We start from the raw sequence: 14,479 nt of genomic DNA on the forward strand, positions 1-14,479 counted from the left end.
TAAAGTCTATTTTGTCTGATATGAGAATTGCTACTCCAGCTTTCTTTTGGTTTCCATTTGCATGAAATATCTTTTTCCATCCCCTTACTTTCAGTCTGTATGTGTCTCTAGGTCTGAAGTGGGTCTCTTGTAGACAGCAAATATATGGGTCTTGTTTTTGTATCCATTCAGCCAATCTGTGTCTTTTGGTGGGAGCATTTAGTCCATTTACATTTAAGGTAATTATTGATATGTATGTTCCTATTCCCATTTTCTTAATTGTTATGGGTTCGTTATTGTAGGTCTTTTCCTTCTCTGGTGTTTCTTGCCTAGAGAAGTTCCTTTAGCAGTTGTTGTAAAGCTGGTTTGGTGGTGCTGAGCTCTCTCAGCTTTTGCTTGTCTGTAAAGGTTTTAATTTCTCCATCAAATCTGAATGAGATCCTTGTTGGGTAGAGTAATCCTGGTTGCAGGTTTTTCTCCTTCATCGCTTTAAATATGTCCTGCCAGTCCCTTCTGGCTTGCAGAGTTTCTGCTGAAAGATCAGCTGTTAATCTTATGGGGATTCCCTTATGTGTTATTTGTTGTTTTTCCCTTGCTGCTTTTAATATGTTTTCTTTGTATTTAATTTTTGACAGTTTGATTAATATGTGTCTTGGCGTGTTTCTCCTTGGATTTATCCTGTATGGGACTCTGTGTGCTTCCTGGACTTAATTAACTATTTCCTTTCCTATATTAGGGAAGTTTCCAACTATAATCTCTTCAAATATTTTCTCAGTCCCTTTCTTTTTCTCTTCTTCTTCTGGAGCCCCTATAATTCGAATGTTGGTGTGTTTAATGTTGTCCCAGAGGTCTCTGAGACTGTCCTCAGTTCTTTTCATTCTTTTTTCTTTATTCTGCTCTGCAGTAGTTATTTCCACTATTTTATCTTCCAGGTCACTTATCTGTTCTTCTGCCTCAGTTATTCTGCTATTGATCCCATCTAGAGTATTTTTAATTTCATTTATTGTGTTGTTCATCGTTGTTTGTTTATCTTTAGTTCTTCTGGGTCCTTGTTAAATGTTTCTTGCATTTTCTCTATTCTATTTCCAAGATTTTGGATCATCTTTACTATCATTATTCTGAATTCTTTTTCAGGTAGACTGCCTATTTCCTCTTCATTTGTTAGGTCTGGTGGGTTTTTATCTTGCTCCTTCATCTGCTGTGCGTTTTTCTGTCTTCTCATTTTGCTTATCTTACTGTGTTTGGGGTCTCCTTTTTGCAGGCTGCAGGTTCATAGTTCCCATTGTTTTTGGTGTCTGTCCCCAGTGGCTAAGGTTGGTTCAGTGGGTTGTGTAGGCTTCCTGGTGGAGGGGACTAGTGCCTGTGTTCTGGTGGATGAGGCTGGATCTTGTCTTTCTGGTGGGCAAGTCCACCTCTGGTGGTGTGTTTTGGGGTGTCTGTGGACTTATTATGATTTTAGGCAGCCTCTGTGCTAATGGGTGGGGTTGTGTTCCTGTCTTGCTAGTTGTTTGGCATAGGGTGTCCATCACTGTAGCTTGCTGGTCGTTGAGTGAAGCTGGGTGCTGGTGTTGAGATGGAGATCTCTGGGAGATTTTCGCCATTTGATATTATGTGGAGCTGGGAGGTCTCTTGTGGACCAGTGTCCTGAAGTTGTCTCTCCCACCTCAGAGGCACAGCACTGACTCCTGGCTGCAGCACCAAGAGCCTTTCATCCACATGGCTCAGAATAAAAGGGAGAACAAGTAGAAAGAAAGAATTAGTAGAAGTAGAAAGAAAGAAAGAAAGAAAGGAGGGAGGGAGGGAGGAAGGAAGGAAGGAAGGAGGGAAGGAAGGAGAAAAAGAAAGAAAGAAGATAAAGTAAAATAAAATATAGTAAGATAAAATATACTAAAGTTATTAAAATAAAAAGATAATTATTAAGAGAAAAAAAAGAAAAAAAAAAGAACGGACGGATAGAACCCTAGTACCAATGGTGGAAGCAAAGCTATACAGACAAAGTCTCACACAGAAACATACACATACACACTCACAAAAAGAGGAAAAGGGGAAAAAAATCATAAATCTTGCTCTCAAAGTCCACCTCCTCAATTTGGGATGATTCGTTGTTTAAAGGAGGGAAGGAGGGAAAGAAAGAAAGAAAGAAATAAGATAAAATAAAATAAAGTCAAGTTATTAAAATAAAAAATAATTATTAAGAAAAAAATTAAACAAAAACAAAAAACGGACGGATAGAACCCTAGGACAAATGGTTGAAGCAAAGCTATACAGACAAAATCTCACACAGAAGCATGCATACACACTCACAAAAAGAGGAAAAGGGAAAAAAATCATAAATCTTGCTCTCAAAGTCCACCTCCTCAATTTGGGGTGATTCGCTGTCTATTCATGTATTCCACAGATGTAGGGTACATCAAGTTGATTGTGGAGCTTTAATCCGCTGCTTCTGAGGCTGCTGGGAGAGATTTCCCTTTCTCTTCTTTGTTCTCACAGCTCCCAGGGGCTCAGCTTTGGATTTGGCCCCGCTTCTGCCTGTAGGTCGCCGGAGGGCGCCTGTTCTTCGCTCAGACAGGACGGGGTTAAAGGAGCCGCTGATTCGGGGCCTCTGGCTCACTCAGGCCGGGGGTGGGGAGGGAGGGGCACGGAGTGCGGGGCGGGCCTGCGGCGGCAGAGGCCTGCGGGACGTTGCACCAGCCTGAGGCGCGCCGTGCGTTCTTCCGGGGGAGTTGTCCCTGGATCCCGGGAACCTGGCAGTGGCGGGCTGCACAGGCTCCCTGGAAGGGAGGTGTGGAGAGTGACCTGTGCTCGCACACAGGCTTCTTGGTGGCGGCAGCAGCAGCCTTAGCGTCTCATGCCCGTCTCTGGGGTCCGTGCTTTTAGCCGCGGCTCACGCCCGTCTCTGGAGCTCCTTTAAGCAGCGCTGTTAATCCCCTCTCCTCGCGCACCAGAAAACAAAGAGGGAAGAAAATGTTTCTTGCCTCTTCGGCAGGTCCAGACTTTTCCCCGGACTCCCTCCCGGCTAGCCGCGGTGCACTAACCCCCTGCAGGCTGTGTTCACGCCGCCAACCCCAGTCCTCTCCCGGCGCTCCGACCGAAGCCCGAGCCTCAACTCCAGGCCTCGCCCGCCCCAGCAGGTGAGCAGACAAGCCTCTCGGCCTGGTGAGTGCCGGTCGGCCCTGATTGTCTGTGCGGGAATCTCTCCGCTTTTCCCTCCACACCCCTGTTGCTGTGCTCTCCTCCGCGGCTCCGAAGCTTTCCCCCTCCACCACCCGCAGTCTCCGCCCGCGAAGGGGCTTCTAGCGTGTGGAGACCTTTCCTCCTTCACAGCTCCCTCCCACTGGTGCGGGTCCCATCCCTGTTCTTTTGTCTCTGTTTTTTCTTTTTTCTTTTGCCCTACCCAGGTACCTGGGGAGTTTCTTGCCTTTTGGGAGGTCTGAGGTCTTCTGCCAGCGTTCAGTAGGTGTTCTGTAGGAGTTGTTCCACGTGTAGATGTATTTCTGGTGTATCTGTGGGGAGGAAGGTGATCTCCGCGTCTTACTCTTCCGCCATCTTCCTGGAACTGATGATCAATTTTTTAAATTGAAGTATAGTTGCTCTACAATATTATATAAGTTACAGTTGTGTAATATAGTGATTCACAATTTTTACAGGTTATGCTTCGTTTAGAGTTATTATAAAATATTGGCTGTGTTCCCCGTGTCTTGTAATATCACCTTGTAGCTTTTTTTTTTTTTTTTTGCATGGTACGCGGGCCTCTCACTGTTGTGGCCTCTCCCGTTGTGGAGCACAGGCTCCGGATGCGCAGGTTCAGCGGCCATGGCTCACGGGCCTAGCCGCTCTGCGGCATGTGGGATCTTCCTGGACCGGGGCACGAACCCGTGTCCCCTGCATCGGCAGGTGGACTCTCAACCATTGCGCCACCAGGGAAGACCCATTGTAGCTTATTTTATATCTAATGGTTTGTACCTCTTACTCCCCTACCCCTATATTGCCCCCCCACCTGCCTTCTCCCTACTGGTAACCACTAGGTTGTTCTCTATATCTGTGAGTGGTCTGTGAACAAACCACTAGTTTGTTCTCTATACTCTCATGGATATAGAGAATACAAATACAAATGGTATTTGTCTTTCTCTGTCTGACTTATTTCATTTAGCATAATGTCCTCCAAGTCCATCTATGTTGCTGTAAATGGCAAAATTTTGTTCTTTTTTGTGGCTGAGTAGTATTCCATTGTGTGTGTGTGTGTGTGTGTGTGTGTGTGTGTGTGTGTGTATCTTGCATCTTCTTTATCCATTCACCTGTTGATGGACACTTAGGTTGCTTCCATATCTTGGCCATTGTAAATAATGCTGCTATGAACATTGGGGTGCATGTATGCTTTTAAATTAGTGTTTTTGGTGGTTTTTTATTTTTGGATATATATCCAGGAGTGGAATTGCTGGGTCATATAGTAGTTCTATTTTTAGTTTCTTAAGAAACCTCCGTATTGTTTTCCCCAGTGGCTGCACCAATTTACATTCCTACCAACAATGTACAAGGGTTCCCTTTTCTCCACATCCTCACCAACATTTGTTATTTGTGTTCCTTTTTTTTAAATATTTACTTATTTATTTGGCTGTGCCGGGATCTTTGTTGCTGCATGTGGGATCCTTGTTGTGGCATGTGGGATCTTTAGTTGCAGCATACAGGGTCTTTAGTTGCAGCATGCAAACTCTCTGTTGTGGCATGTGGGATCTAGTTCCCTGACCAGGGATAAAACCTGGGCCCCCTGCATTGGGAGCACGGAGTCTTAGCCACTGGACCACCAGGAAAGTCCCTGTTTGTGTTCCTTTTGATGATAGCCATTCTGACCGGTGTGAGGTAATATCTCCTGTGGTTCTGATTTGCATTTCCATGATGATTAGTGATGCTGAGCATCTCTTCTTGGCCATCTGCATTTCCTCTTTGGAAAAAAATGTCTATTCAGTTTTTTTGCCCATTTTTTAATTGGATTTTTTTTATGATGTTGAGTTGTATGAGCTGTTTGTATATATTGGATATTAATCCCGTATTGGTCATATCATTTGTAAATATTTTTTCCCATTTAGTAGGTAGTTTTTTTGTTTTGTCAATGGTTTTCAAAAGCTTTTAAGTTTAATTAGGTCCCATTTGTTTGTTTTTGCTTTTATTTCCTTTACTTTAGGAGATGGATCCAAAAAATATTGCTGCGATTTATGTCAGAGTATTCTGCCTATATTTTCCGCTAGGAGTTTTATAGTATCTGGTCTTACATTTAGATCTTTAATCCATTCTGAGTTTATTTTTGTATATGATGTTAGAGAATTTTGTAATTTCATTCTCGTACATGTAAGTGTCCAGTTTTCCCAGCACCACTTATTGAAGAGACTGTGTTTTCTTCATTATATATTCTTTAATGATCAATTTTAAGTTAACTTTTGTTTATATTGTAAGACAATGTTCAAAGTTTATTTTCTTTCTGGGATATTCAATTGTTCTAGCACCATTTGTTGAAAATCCTTTCCCCTTGTATTACTTTGGCATTTTTGTCAAAAATTAATTGACCGTATGAGTGGGTCTATATCTGGACATTTTATTCTGTTCCACTGATCTATATGTCTCTCCTATGTTAATAGCACACTGTCTGTATTATTATAGCTTTATTGTAGATCCTAAAATAGTGTAGGTCTTACACTATTTGGGGATGTAGTGTAGGAGGTAGTCTAAGTCCTCCATCTTTGTTCTTCTTTTTCAAAGTTGTTTTGGCTCTTCTAAATCCTTAACATTTACATACAAATTTTATTGTCGGCTCATCAGTTTCTATTAAGAAAAACCTGTGGCATTGTGATTGAGATTACATTGAATCCCAATACATTGGGAAATATTAATATCTTAATATTGTGTCTGACAATCCATAAACATTGTATATATCTTCCTTTATTTAGGTCTTTTAAATTTTTTTCAGTGATTATTTTATCATTTTCAGTGTGGAGGTTTAGCATGTATTTTGTTAAATTTATCCACAAGGGTTTTATATCTTTTGGTGCTGTCACAAAAGTTATTTGTGGTAGCCAGCCTCCAGGTTGGCCCTCAATGCTCCTTCCCTCCTGGTATTCATGCCCTTGTACAGTCCCCCCTGCAATGCACACACATCGTACCAGGTCTGTGTGACCAATAGGATATGGCAAAGTGATGGAATGCCACTTTTGAGAGTAGGCAGTAAAAGGCATCATGGCTTCTTCCTTGTTCTCTGTTGGATTGCTTGCTCTGGAAAACATGAGAACAGCTCTACTGGGAGGTCAAATGTGGTGAAGAACAGATACCCTCATAAACGAGGAACGGAGGCCTCCACTAACAAGACGTGAATGAGTGATCTTGAAAGTGCATCCTCCAGACCCAGTCGAGCCTTCAGATGACAGCAGCCCTGGCTGATATCTTGACTGCAACCTCCTGAGAGATGCTGAGCCAGACCACCTGGTGAAGCTTTTCCCAGATTCCAGACTTGTAGAAACTGTGTGAGATTATAGATGTTTGTTGTTTCAAGCTGCTAACTTGGTAATTCATTATGTAGCAGTTGAGAACTAATACAGTATTTTAAAAAATTAATGGTATCTATTTTATTTCAATTTCTAACTCTTTGTTTCTACCATTTGGAAATTCTTCTTTTTTTTTTTTTCCCCCGGTAAGTGGGCCTCTCACTGTTGTGGCCTCTCCCGTTGCGGAGCACAGGCTCCGGATGCGCAGGCTCAACGGCCATGGCTCACAGGCCCAGCCGCTCTGCGGCATGTGGGATCTTCCCAGACCGGGGCACGAACCCGTGTCCCCTGCATCGGCAGGCGGACTCTCAACCACTGCGCCACCAGGGAAGTCCCTTCTTTTTATTTTAAATATACATAGACCTTGTACCTTTGTCCTTGGTAAAATCAGCTCTTTTGCAGGTATTTTAGGATTTTCTACGTAAGCAATCACGTTATCTGTGACAAAGACAGTTTTGCTTCTTTTCAAAGCTGGATGCTTTTTATTTATTCTACTGCCTTATTAACCTGGTAGGACTTTTAGTATAATGTTAAAAAAAAAAGGTGAGAGCAGATATTCTTGCCTTGTTCTTGATCTTAAGGGGAAAGCCATTCAATCAGTGTGATGTTAGTTGTAGGTTTTTCCAAGATGCCCTTTATCAGACTGAAGAAGTTTTCTTCTGTTCTTAATTTACTAAAAGGTTTAAATTTTTTTTCTCATTTTTTTGTCATCAATACTAGATTTATAGTTTTATTATAGTAAAAAATAGTTGTTACAGTGAGATCTACACACATATACAGAATTACATTTAAATTCATATAGAACAGTATTTACATTTTAAGTTATACCTGAAATTAGAAGATGAAGTATGGCTTAAACTTTACAACAAAGAAAAGAAAAATACATGGGATAAAAATAGAGTTAACAGTAAAAATAGAACAATCTGTTCTTGATACATGTGGAAACTTTTTGTCAGAACGCTACACCTTCTTAATATGATTGTCTAAACCATTAAAATATGGGTAGCTCAGTTTTATTTTGTCAGCAATTTCTTTGACAGGATTATAAACTAATGTTTTTGAAAGCAAATCCAAGCCATTTTCAACCAAGCTTTTGACATGGGATGCTAGCTTCCTGGTTTTCACTTGGGAAATGTATTCTTATAGTCCTGTAAAGATGCCACTTCTGGCCATGCTTCATTACTGGGGGGGCCCAAAGTTCTGAATATTTTAAAGAGTTGATCAACTTCTGAAGTCCCATAGAAAAGTGGCTTCTTTGTTGTTAATTCTGCAAATATGGTGTCTATATGCCACATGTCAACTGGAGTCGAGTAGTGAGCTGACCCCAGCAGTACTTCTGGAGATCTCTACCAGAGTGTTACTAACTCATGTATGTATACTCTAATAGGTATTCCAGAAGCTCTGGCAAAGCCAAAGTCAACTAGTTTAATTGTTCCTTTGTTATCAATGGATTTTGAGGGTTTAAATCTCTGTGAAGAGATCTTCTAGGCTGACAAAACACAATCCCTTGTAGGGTTTATTACAAATAACTCTTAACAAGTGAAGAATCCATGAACAGACCTGGAGGGATAGAATCCAAGTACTTTTGAGATCCACAGAATTCAAAGATGAGATGTAACCTGGATTCTTGCATAACCACATTTGAAGATTGACTATGTTTGGATGACAGAGTTCTAAAAGAGAAATTTCCTGAGTTGAGGCACTAGGAACACTTCCTCTTTACTTTCTAGTCTGATTTTTTCATGGCTACCACTTGACCTGTAGTTTTGTGTCTACCCTTACACATAATTCCATAGATACTTCTCCAACTTTCTCTATTTTGGAATAATCATCCACAATTACTAAATAGGAATGGTAGATACTGGATTATCATTCTGTGATGGTAGAGGATGTGGTTGGAGGTGTCAGAGGGGTGGTGGAGGCAGTGATGCAGCCATCATATCTGCGTCGCTCTTCCTCAACTTCCAAGAGCCCTGAGAGCTTTTATTATCAATACTTTTCTAATAATCTTTCTGAGTCTATTGAGATAATTGTTTTCTTCTTTTTTGTTCTGTTAGTATGTTGAATTACATTGATTGATATTTGAATGTTAAACCAGCCTTGCATTCCTGAGATAAAACCCACTGGATCATCATGTATGAATTGTTTTTGAAAACATTTGATGAATATTTTTCTATTATTTGAGGCACATTTGCATTTCATCTGAGAGAGGCCAGGAGACTCTGCTCCCATTGGCTGCTTTTGGGAGCACAGTGCTTCCTTGGTGCTTGAAACTTGGATAAGTGGGTTTTTGTACCCCTTTGAGATCCTTGGGGGAAGTGTCCAGACTGAGACATGTGGGAATCTTGGTAGAGTGTTGATAATTTCTTGCCCCCCCGAATCAATATATTTGTTCAATCAAAATGTTTGTTCAGGGTTTCCCTGGTGGCGCAGTGGTTGAGGGTCCACCTGCCGATGCAGGGGACACGGGTTCGTGCCCCGGTCTGGGAAGATCCCACATGCCGCGGAGCGGCTGGGCCTGTGAGCCATGGCCGCTGAGCCTGCGTGTCTGGAGCCTATGCTCCGCAACGGGAGAGGCCACAACAGTGAGAGGCCCGCGTACCGCAAAAAAAAAAAAAAAGTTTGTTTAGCTTTAATTCGGAGGAGGAGTTGAAAACTGGGAAAGTGAAAAGAGAATGGAGAAGGAGGACTGCTGGTAGAAACCTCAAAATAGGGAGAATATTAAGATATTAGCTACCTTAAACGACAAATATTCACTATTGAAATCATGGCCCTTAGAGGTCTTAGCTACAACTTCAGGATCATTTTGCAGTATTCCTTTAACCACACATTCTACTTTCCTGAGAAGAGTTTCGAACTTGCATTTTTCCTCTATCTATCGCCTTAATTTCCAGCGACACACCGGCATCCAGTGATGTTTGAACGTATCTTTCCTTGTGTAGTAGTGCTCCATGCAGCTGCCCGGCAGACCCACTCCTTAATTTGACTCTGGCCTGTTTCCTCTTAATGCTTTGATCCGTATTTGTCGAGAGCTCAGTGTCCCCTTCTTCGAGACTCCAGGGAGATGGGTATGAAATATTATAATAATTTTTTTTCACTCAAGGGCATTAAGACCAGGAGAAACCTCTCTTGGCCTGCCTCGGGGGCTGGGGTTAGTGTCAGTGTGTTAGGAATTGGGAGACTGAGACATGGGATTATGAAAAGGAAACTTTCAGTGGATGAAATGATAGGAAAGAGTCTGGGTGGCTCCATCGAGTCCCAGATAGCTGCCACCTTCTCAAGGTTAACACACTGAGAAGGGCTAGACCCTCTTGGCTTTCTCCTGTGTTCAGGCCGCTAGGGATCTATGAGTCTGTGAAAATAGCTGCTGCGCAGAGTAGAGCATTGCAGTCTCTCTTTCTCTATTCTTTGTCTCATTTTCCATTCTCTCCTCGATTCCCCTCTAACCTAGACTGGGACAATCAGATGACAAAAGAGATCTACTTTAAAACGAGTGCACTCAGGTATTTATAGTAAGGAAATGGACTGAATGAGCCAGCTGCTAAAAATAGATGGTATGACTTAATCCATGCAGGAAGATTGTGGCCCAATGCATTTAGGGATAACATAAATCATTTCAGATCTAATATTTAGAAAACTTATCCCAGATTGGAATGGTTGGCCTCTTGTGAGAAATGCTATAGATTTTTCTAAACTGGTAGCAGGGGTCGGGATGGGCTTGCACGGAAAAGACTTGACATCAGCCTAGACATCAGAAGATCTTCTCAAGTCTGTTTTAGTTTTCCTCCAGAGAAATTGGTCTAAGTCCTCTAAGCTCTGTACAAAACAAATGTCAGTAAACCTTGCTGAGTCCATAAGGTGGGTTTGGGGCTCTGACTTATGTTTGGGGGATACTAACTCTGTCAATTGTAGATACTCATTCAATTTTCCCACATGGGTAAGTTCTTTTAATAAATAAACACATGCGTAGCATTTATTGAACACTTCCTGAGTGACATGCACCATGCTAGGCCCTTCTCATTCTATTTTATTTAGAGCTCACCCTAACCTTGGCATATGCTCTCCTTTTTGCTGATACACAAACTGAGGCTCAGCTAGGATTTTCCAAAGCCATGTTGGTTGAGAATAGCAGATTGAGATCTGAACTCATATCTAGCATGGGGGATAGATATGGAGTCTTGCAGTATTTTTGCAGTCCTCTTGGCATTTTATTCTGGGCTGTGCACTTACAGGCCCTCAATCAGTGTTTATAATGAAGGCTTTCTTGATTCTCATTATCTCTTCCTCCTTTGAGTTCAATAGCCTACTTGTACGGTTCAACTTCGCATCCACTTTATGTTATCTTATATCATCCATTGTATCAGTTAGGAATGTGTTAATTTGCAAGGAAAAATACCTCAACCGATGTGGTGTTTTAAAGAAAAATGGTTGCAAGTTCTTTTTACGCCTCTAATTGAGAGCTGGCATCTGTGTCTCGTCTCCTTGAATCTGGTGACTGCTTCGACCAGCTGAGTACTGTAGAAATGACACTGATTCCTGCATGAGCCTGGATCATACAAATCCATGCAGCTTCCTTCTAGGTCTCTTGGAATGCTTGCTCTCAGAACCCAGCCATTGTGCTGTGAAAAGCCTAAGCCACATGGAGAGGCCACATGTGTTGGCACTTGGTCAACAGTCCCATCTGAGCCCAGTCTTTTATCATTCTAGCCTGGGTACCAGACACAGGAGTGAAGAAGTTTTCATGGAAATGGATTCTCCAGGGCCAGCTATTCTAGTTCCTGGGTGTTTGAGTCACTCACCCGGTTGAGTCTTCTCAACAGAGGCTCTGGATATCATGCAGTAAAGACAGACCATTCCAGATGGACCCTGTCTGAATTCCTGACCTGCAAAATCTGTGAGCTTAATAAAATGACTCATTTTAATGGCACTTTTAGAGTAGCTTGTTACACAGTACAAGTAACTGGGATATCCAGTTAGCACTGGTTTACAGCAATTGAAATATGTGTATACATGTATTTAATGTAGTAGAAGATCTAGAGGTAAGCCCTTGCTGGCATTAGTTCACTGCTCAGCTATGCCATCAGGGACCCAGGATCTTTCCATGTGTCCATATTGCCATCCTTAGTGTGTTGCCTTTGTTCTCATGCTTGTTGCCTCATAGTTTTGGCATAAGTGCTGTAGCTCCAGGCATTGCATCTGCATTCAAGTTAGGAAGAAGAAAGGACAGGCAGAGCTAGTCTCATCTATATGGTTTTATTAGGAAAGCAAAAGCTTTCCCAGAAGCCCTCAGGTCTTTACTTATGTTTCACCAGCTAGAATTTTGTCACGTGTTCACCCCTCAGGGGAAGGGAGGCTGAAAAAATGAGTATTTACCTGGCATATTGCTGTCCTAGTCTGGATTTGCTTAGCAAGGATACCGGAGTGCGTGAGCACCAGGTGGGCAAGACCAGTGTCTGCCACATACCTCAGTTGCTTTGCATCACTTTTTTCTGGTTGGTTCAACTAGGTGGTGAGTTTTTGAAAACAGAGACAGCGATGGTTCCTCCTCTGGAATGCTTCTTAGCATGCCATATAGCGCTGAGAATGTCACTTCTGTTTAATATATTCACCTACTGAAGAAAGAGAAGAACAATAAGGGGGAGATTTTCTAGAGCAGAGGTATTCGCATGTTTTCCTTGCATATCCCCTGAAAAAAATTTGAGAGGCAGTGTACCCCCTTGTACATTTTTAACTTGGTATCTACAGTTACTATAACTTTACATAAAAATTACAAAGAATGTAATTTTGGGCAAATAATAAATACTGAAATTTAAAAAATTTTAAATAAACCTTTACATTGCCCTTTTTAAAGTTTCCAGTCTAAATACCATAATGATTTGATACTACTGTCTTCTGTTTAAAAATATACAAAAGAGCTTTTCTTTAGTAGTCAGAAAATTTTACATCATTGCTTTTTCTCCTTGATCTCACATTTTCATTCCACTTTCCCCACAGAATTTTATCCTCATGTAATATATTTTTATGCTTGAAAGTTTTTTATCGATTTCTGTATTACGCTTCTCTGCAACAAAAACATACATATAGATTGAAACAGCATTTTAAAACATTTCATGTGCCTAAAAGGCTTTAAATATTAAAACATTCCTTCTGGATTGAATTATCATTAAAATTATTATACTATGTAATTGAGAAAAGCAACATAGATATATTATAATTTTGATATGGAATTGTTAAACACAGAAGTGAAATTCATTGGAAATGCATCTGCTGTGAGATGGATGGCATTTTAAAAACTTGTATCATGTATCTGTGGGTGAATATTACTTATTGCTTGATTGAGACAGTTCGACATCAGTTGCAAGCCAAGTTTTTGTTTATTAAGACATAAGTGCTGACGGATGTTAACTAGACTTATTGTCATCATTTTGCAATCTGTACTAGTATTGAATCATTACATTGTACACCTGAAACTAGCGTAACATATTTCAATTAAAATAAAAGGTTAAAGTGCTGAAAACGTTCACATAAGTAAGTGGAAATGTAAGGAAAATTGTTACATTTGAATTATTTGAACTGCTTCCAAGTCATATATTAAAAATCACATAGTGGTCTATCATCAAAAATTTGTTTTAATGATCTATCAGCTGACAGCGCAAATTAGGTCCCCATTTGATTATGTGGAAAACGCCTGACTTGGAAAAGAAATTGTAACCAGTCATTTGAGTTGCTCATTTGCAAATGGATTTTCCCCTCTCATTAGAGACATTCACAACCTCAATATTTCTATTTATTCCCTGTTTGGAGCCCTGGAAGTTTGTCCTCCAGGACACATAGTAAGATTTGGGATGTGTGAGCACTATGTCTTGCTTTTGGTAAGTGGGAGGAGGGCTACTGTGAAAGAGAAGATAGGGAAGATGTGGAAGGAGAACTTGCCTGGTGCCCCAGCTGCAGGCAGATCAATTTTAGGGGAGTCTGTAGGGAAAATGAAGATTTGGAAATTGATCTTTATCAGTCTATCCATGTCCCCAAACCAAGTCCTCTTATACCCCCAACAGCATGTGTACCCCAACTTGAAGGCTGCTGTTCCAAAAGCTGTTAGAACTCATGGAGACGTTATCACTCTTGGAGAGGATGAATTTGCTTGAGTTCCCCTTTAGGCATACTGGCTCGCACTTAATGAGCTGCTCTGTGCAGTGCCTTATAGGTACCATCTTACCAAGTCCTGAGAACAATCTTAAGAGGGAGGAATCATTATCTCTATTTTGCAGATGAGAATGCAGTGGTTAAGGGAAGTAGCAGGCATCAGGCACCAAAACTGGGGTTCAAACCCAGGTCAATGGGTTTACAGAGCCTGAGCTATTTAGCCACTGTGTAAATTGTGCCTGGCTCTGGTTACAGGGAGCATAGCTCTTCACAGGAGCTGTTGCCTGGACTGCTGTTGCTTTTATCTTTGTTTCCTTCTTGGCAAATTTCTCTAAACCCAGATGGCTGGGCCCTACCTCTAGAATTTCTGATTCAGTAGGTCGGGGGGAGGCCGAGAATCTGCATTTCTAACAAGTTCCTAGGTCTGGGAGCCCAATTCTCTAAAGCACGTCCAGCTTTATGGGAGAGATTCCTGTTTCTAATGTATTTAGGGACTGATGCTTTTTCCCTTAAGTTTCTTTTAGGGCTGAGGTTTTCATTTGCCTTGAAGTGAGTATATGTAAAATGCACATTGCATATATATTTCAATGCCTGAAACAACTTTGGAAAAACTTGTGCTGCAGGAATTTTTGCTGGAGATTTTTTTGGTGGTTTTGCACACGAAGGTCCTCTGTGTCTCTGCCAAGTTGTTCACTCTGTCTGTCTGGATGGAATGTCCTTTCCTTCATTCTTCACCTGTTGGTTCAGTCCTCAAGACTCATCTCAAAATAATATCTTCTCTCTGAAATTTGCTGGTTAACTTAAGTACCTCTTCCCTGAACTCCTCT

General features: G+C 41.3%; 1 pseudogene; it reads right to left on the minus strand.

The window, feature by feature from the left end:
- Window positions 1-7,469: 7,469 nt before the first annotated feature.
- Window positions 7,470-11,889, minus strand: LOC101284958 (cyclin-dependent kinase 1-like; annotated as a pseudogene).
- Between the last annotated feature and the right edge of the window lie 2,590 nt (window positions 11,890-14,479).

The sequence above is a fragment of the Orcinus orca genome, chromosome 2 (assembly GCF_937001465.1).
Source record: "Orcinus orca chromosome 2, mOrcOrc1.1, whole genome shotgun sequence".
In the NCBI taxonomy this organism is placed as follows: domain Eukaryota; kingdom Metazoa; phylum Chordata; class Mammalia; order Artiodactyla; family Delphinidae; genus Orcinus; species Orcinus orca.